Raw genomic sequence first — 6,879 nt, 5'->3', positions numbered from 1 at the left:
CACCTGGTGCCAATTCCGGGTGACTGAAGCATCCAGTCCTTCCCCTCCCCCACCGCGGGGGGTGGGGAGGGGGAGCCCGGAATAAGAAGGTAGACAAGCTGTCCTTAGTGTGCCCAGGTCAGAGGGAGCTGGAGGGTCCTGTGGCCTTACCCTAACCCCGCAGGTGAGCCTCTCACCGCGTGGACAGGCCTCCCCCGGCACCCTGACCCTGGCAGTATTTGCTCCAGTCAGCTAGAAACTGAGATGAAATCAGCCTCGGATATCAGTTCCCTATCTTCTGGGCACCCCGGGCTGTATTTTGTTTCGTTTCATTTAATTTAAAGCGTATTCTCTCTATATGTATTTGCTTGCGTCTGAACTTCTCTGGAAGGACCCACCAGAAACTGGTCCCAGTGGTGGCTGCTAGGCTGACTGGGGGACAGGGGAAAGAGAATAGCTTCTTAGAAAATACATTGTTATACCTTTTGGATTTTGTACCTTATCAATGTATTATCTATTTAAAAAAATAAGGAACACTTTTAAGGATATTCTATGAGAGAACAAAATAAGGCAGTGAATTAAAAGAAAACTCAGCCCAAATATGTCCCTCCAAACACTGAAAGTGAGAAGGTCAATTGAGATGCCCTTTCTGAAGGTCAATATAGTCACACTTCTCAAAAAAATTTGAGAAATTTTGTGCCATATCAATAGGCCAGTACTCTGATCTAGCAACTGTACTTTTAGAAACAGACCCTAACCGAATAATGAAAGAGATTCAGAAAGATCTAACAAGAAGAATATTTACTACAGCATTGCTAATAACAGCAAAAAAAAAAAAAAAGAGGAAACAATTAAAACCTAATTTCCTGGCCACAGAGCAATGGAAACGGTGGATGGGACTGGAATGGAATACCATACAGCCATTAAAAATGATGTTTTTGAAGAATATTAAGTGATATGAAAAGATTTTTTTAATATTTTATCTCTCAACTCATTTATTTGTTCCAGAAATATTTTTTGAGCAGCTATCACATAGATGTACGCACGTCTTTCTGAGCCTCAGTTTCCTCACCTGTAAGATGAGCGTTCAGTCTGCCTCCCTCCCTGGCTTGTGAGGCACAGCCCCTGACTGACCCTCAGTGCCCTTGGCTGTTATTTCGGCTGCTGTTCTTATGAGGCTGTTTGCTAGTATAAGCTCATGGGGCAGCGTGTCCCTGAGTATCGCTCCCCTGCCCAAATCCTCCAAGGGCCCCCCAACAAGCTTTGAAGACCATGGCCTTTGGAGCTGACCCCTGTTAACTTCATGTTCTACCACCCTCCCCCTCAGCCCGGCTCTCTCCAGCCACTGGCCCCTGTGTTGCTTCTCAAATACACCAAGCACCCTCAGGCCTCAGGGCCTTTGCACATGCTGTTCCCTCTGCTGGGCCCCTCTTCCCCCAGACAGCCACACAGCTGCCCCCTCACCTCCTCCCTCACCTCCTTCGGGTCTCTGCTCAAATGTCATCCTCCCAGGGAAACCTTTCATGCTCCCCCCTCATTCACATTTCTCTTCAGGGAGCTTCACTTCCTGACATTGGTGTGTCCCTGTGCCTGTGTCTGGTCTGTCTCCTCCACCACCCGTGAGCTCCCAGAAGGCAGGGTCCGCACTCCTCTCACCCACTTTTCCTGCAGTTAGAGATTCGCAATGCCCATCACTGTTGGAAAGGCTCTGAGAGCTCCTGGAGTAGGAATTCCTCCTTCTCTTTGCTTGTTCCACGTTTCCCAAACATATTCCACCCTGAAGCCCTGTATCCTCACCCCACTGAATACACAGCCCACAGAAACCGGGACAACACTGTCTCCAGAGGGCCAGTCCCCTTCCTCCTCTGCCAGTGCCCTCTGTAACATACGGACTGCCTCCCCTGGGACCGGACCACCCGACACAGGAACCGTCCTCGTCTCCAGTTCCCTCTCAGACCACCTTGGGGCCTCCAGAGAGCCAGGTTCCACCTGCCAAAGAGTCAGGTCCAGCTTCCTGTGGTCGTATGTCAGGTCTGAGGACACACCTGCTGGCTCAGCCACACTGCGAGCCGCCACCAACTGCCAGGCTGTGTGGCCCCGGGCTGGGCCCTTCCTATCTCTGAGCCTCAGTCTCTCCATCTGTACAATGGAGGTGGTAACACTCACTTTGAGTGGAGTCAGGAAAGTGCTCCGAATTCACAACCCAAGTGAGGTTCTGGGTTTCCTTCCTTAGAAAGGATTTGATTCTAAACCAGGCAAGATCAGAGGAACCGCAAGGCCCAGGATGTGGGTGCCGACACCTCGAGACCATGGGCCCCCAGTCCCCCCGGATTCCCAGGAGGAAGCGTGCAGCCAGGAGACACAGCAAGGGAGGGCTCGGCTCAGGAGGAGCACCCTGGGGGCCCAGGCCCTGCCTTGTGCAGCCCACCCAGCAACATCGGCTGCTCGGGGCTGTGCCCACCCGCCGCCCTGCCGCTCCCCTCAGCGCCCCTGCCTGCAGTGCTCTCCCTGCACTTGCTTCTCCCAGCTCTCTCCACCGTGTCCTGTAGAAGTCACTTCCCTGGAGCCTCTCCTGTTCCCTCCCCGGCTGAGCTGGGGACCCCCTTCCGTGCTCCTACAGTCTCCTGGGTTTCTCCCATGGTATCAAATTGTGTCACATATGTCCATTTACAGGTCCACTATCCCCACACAGGCGACAGTGAGCATCTCCCACGCCCCAGAGCCCAGCCCAGTGCACACAGCAGGCACTCAACAGACATTTGAGAACAGAACTGAGAAAGAGCCCGCAGACTGCCTCCCATCATTCCCCGTCCTCCCTGCGTCTCTCCTCCCAAGGGGCCTTCAGAGGGGTGGCGTGGTGCAGGTTGGGAGCCCCGATGGACACGCGTTCCAATGTTGGTTCCACACCTTCCTGGCTGTGTGATCCTGGGAAAGTGGCTCCACCTCTCTGAGCTACATCTCCTCCACTGCAGACTGGGAATGGTGACACCGCTTCACAGGGATGTTACCCAGAATCAAATGAGATAGTGGGCAGCAAGCATTCCACACGGGGCTTGTCACGTGATAAGTGATCAACAAACATTATTGATTTCTATCACTACTATATTATAATTATTGTTAGTATAGCTCAGAGGGGAAGTCCCACCTAGTTCCTCTAAAGAGTTCCTAGTTTGAATCCTGGGCTGCCCCATCAGAGTAAACCTCCATCTGTGGCCAGATCAGTCCTGTCCCCTTTCCATTGTGTTGGTGAAGGGGCCCAGGGTAGCGGGGGAGAAGATTCTGTTTTTTTCAACCTCCTGCCCCAGCAGGGAGTGAGAGAGCATCCAGCGCCCCGCGCAGAGACGGGAGACCTGGGATCCGCCTGTTCTCTCCCTGCGTGTTCCACTCCCGGGGCAAGTCTCCTGCCCCTGCAGGCTGCAGACTTTGTATCAGATAAATAGAGGTGATAACAGCCACCAGCCGGCCTCCCAGCCCCCCGGGGCCTCTCAGGATATATTGCCTGAGAAAGGGCTTGGGAAGTGTAAAAACAGGGCTCTCCAGGTGGGGCTGTTATCACTGAGTTCTTCTGTCTCGACTTGGCCTCAGCTTTCTGTCTGAACAATTAGGAGATAGCAGCTACCGGTTAGGAGAGAGGACTTTGGGCACCCCAGGCCTGCCCTGCAGACCCCTCTCCCCCTCCTCTAGGTTTGTGTCAAGATGTATTCACTCATTCAACAAATATTATCTGAGCCCCTGGCGTGTGCCGATTGCTAGGAAGAGAGAGAGGAACACAAGGAGTTAGATTCTAGTGAGGGAGACAGAATAATAGACCAGTAAGGGAACCAAGAAGTGAGGAATGTTGTAAATAAAACTAAAGCAGAGTAGGGGCCCGCCCAGTGGTGTAGTGGTCAAGTTCACGCACCCTGCTTCAGTGGCCTGGGGTTCACCAGTTTGGATGTGGGGCATGGACCTATGCACTGCTCATCAAGCCTTGCTGTGGCGGCGTCCCATATACAAAGGTAGGGGAAGATGGGCACGGATGTTAGCTCAGGGCTAATCTTCCTCAGTAACAAGAGGAAGACTGGCAACAGATGTTAGTCCAGGGCCAATCTTCACCACCAAAAAGAGAAAAAAGAAAAAAAGAAAGCAGAGTAAAGGAATGGGCATCCTGGAAAAGAGGCTGCTTTATACAGCTCAGTCAGAAAGGATTGTCCTCTGATGTGAGACTTGAAGGGTAAGAAAGGGGCAGCCATGTAGAAATCTAGAGGAAGGCTGAGAGGGAGCAGTATGTGCAAAGGTCCTGGGGCAAGAATAAGCTTGGTATATTTGAGCCAAAAGGCCAGTGGCTGGAAAGAAGGGATGTTAAATTGCTGAGAGTCTGTAGGCCACAGGGAGGAGTTTAGATTTTAATGATAAAAAGCAGCAGTTTAAAGTCAAGACCAGGAATTCTGCGGGCAGCCAGGCAGGGTTCCAATCCCAGCTCTCCCACCCACCAGCCGCCTGACTTGGGAAAGCTCCTTAAACTCTGGACTTTCAGTTCCCTCACCTTTAATGGGAAGAATAGTTTCACCTGCTTTGTAAGGTGTTCCCTTGAGTCCCCAGGATGATGCCAGCAAGGCCTCAGCACAGACCTGGCCAGCGCCTGGCTCTGCCAACGTGCACTATGCTGATCACACAGATTAGACAGTGTGGCCCTGGGGCTCCTGGGAGATCTCCTCAAACCCTGGCAGAGACCACACACACCAGTGCCCTGGAGCCAGGTGAACGACTGGGAGCGTCCAGCCTCTTCCGGGGATTAACACAGGCTGGCAGCCGAGGGAAGCAGGACGGGGAGCAGAGTAGCCTGAGGATGGGGCTGGATTTGGTCCAGCTGAGCCCCATCAGCTCTCCACTCCCAAAGCCTTCAGGCCCAGGAGCAGGACAAGTTTTGAATCGGAAAATTCCAGAATTTTTTAATCCTGAGGTCTTCAAATCCTTAGAATCCCCTCAGTCTAACACCCAGGACGGCTTCTGGACTGAAAGTGATATAGCCCCTAGGTGGTCATCCGACTCGGGGCAGGAGGAGTGGAAGGAGACAGTGGTTTCCACAGAGTGAGGTTAAAATCACACCCAGTGTTTCCCAAAGTTGGAGAAGGAAGGACGACTATTTTAAACTAGATGCACCAAATAAACCCTCTAGGGCAGCGCTGTCCCCTAGAACCTTCTGTGAGGATGAAATGTTCTGTGTTTGTCCAGTATAGTCGCCACATGCAGCTGCTGAGACCTTGAAATGTGACCCATATAATGGAAGAAGTGAATTTCAAATTTTATTGAATTTGAATTAATTTAAATGAGAATAGCCACACAAGGCTAGCGGGTGTCGTATTAAAGGCCGTAGCTCCGGAGCCAAAGCGACTTCCTCTTCAGTTCTCCGGCGCTGTTCTGGTTTCCTCAGAGAGAGGGGCTGAGTTTGGCATTGCTCATTAGTTAATTGCTCCCCATCTTTGCTAATTTTAACAAAAAAGAGGGGGCCTCAGACTGGGGCTAAACTGGAATTTTTATTTGTTTCTTTTTAAAAATTTGTCTTGTGAAGGTAAATTTAAATACAACAAAATTCACTAACTTCAAAAGTGCTCTTCGATGGTTGTTGACAAACGTGTACAGTCTGTAACCACCACACGATCAGGAAACAGTCTCCATCGCCTGGAAAACTTCCCTTGTGCCCTTTTACAGCCAATTCCCACCCCCACTCTGGCAACCACTGATCTGTTCTCTTTCTCTATAGTTTGGCCTTTGCTAGAATATCATATAAATGAATCTGGCTTCTTTCACTTGCAGCTAGACTAGAATTTAATAGCATTGTTTTATTCCCATTTCATTATTTTTTTCCCAGTATTTTTCTAATTGTGGCAAATGATACTGGATTTCCACTTATAGAAGTAGCATGAAATTTCTTTTTAAATTAAATCTGTTTAAGTAAAGGAGAGTAAGTTCCCTTTAAAAACATTGTCACTAATAGAGCAGGTGGATCATGGATAGGGCAGCAGTTATAAAAGTGGGACCCAAGTCACTCGTCTTTGGAAAAGCCACCCAGTCCCATCTCTGCCTGGACACATGGGGAAACAAACCAAGGCCTGGAAAGGGGAGGTGACTGGCCTGGGTCACACCAAGCAGGTGGCAGAATCAGGAGATGCCCGTGCTGCCTGGGACAGATGGCGGAGGCTGGGAGGACAGGCTTGGGTGTCCCCTAGGGCCAGGGGCTCTCCCCTCCCCAACTCTGCAGAGCTCTCCAAGGTCAGAGGCTGGCCTGACAGATGGGAGCTTGCAGGGGAAGAGGGTTCTGAGAGTGAGGGGCCTTTGTCTTCCTAGCATCCCAACCCCAGATGGCAGGGCCAGGCAGGAAGGGGCTGGGGGAGTAGAGCCCCTCCTGAACTGGGGAAACTTAACACCCGAGACCCTCCACCCAAGGGGTGACGCAGGTCTCTCCAGCTTTCAAGGCAACCCCTCCAGTCCGCATGCAAATAGGATGCAAATGAGCCTGCGGTGCTGTGGGAGCTTCGCCTCCCTTTCTCTCTGCTGGGGGCCTGGCCTGCAGGCCCAGACCCCCCCACACACACACACCACAAGCCCGCATCCCAGGCGCATCCTCAGCACGCCCTCAGACCCCTCCCACTAGGGCCGGACATGAGGTGGGCTCACCTGGCCCACCTCTGCCTGGACGCAGCTTCAGACCCTGGGCCTCTCCTGCCCTCTCCCCATCCATCCTCCCCCAGCTCAGGCCAACCTTTTACAACAGAAATCAGTATTACAAAGCTACAGTAATCCAAACAGTATGGTACTGGTATAAAAACAATTGAGAGCGCAGAAATAAACCCACACGTATACGGTCAACTAACATTTGACAAAGGAGCGAAGAATGCTCAGTGAGAAAAGGATAGTCTC

This window comes from Ceratotherium simum, chromosome 21 (assembly GCF_057802395.1).
Source record: "Ceratotherium simum simum isolate JZ-2026a chromosome 21, ASM5780239v1, whole genome shotgun sequence".
Lineage (NCBI taxonomy): Eukaryota > Metazoa > Chordata > Mammalia > Perissodactyla > Rhinocerotidae > Ceratotherium > Ceratotherium simum.
This window is presented reverse-complemented; position numbering follows the sequence as displayed.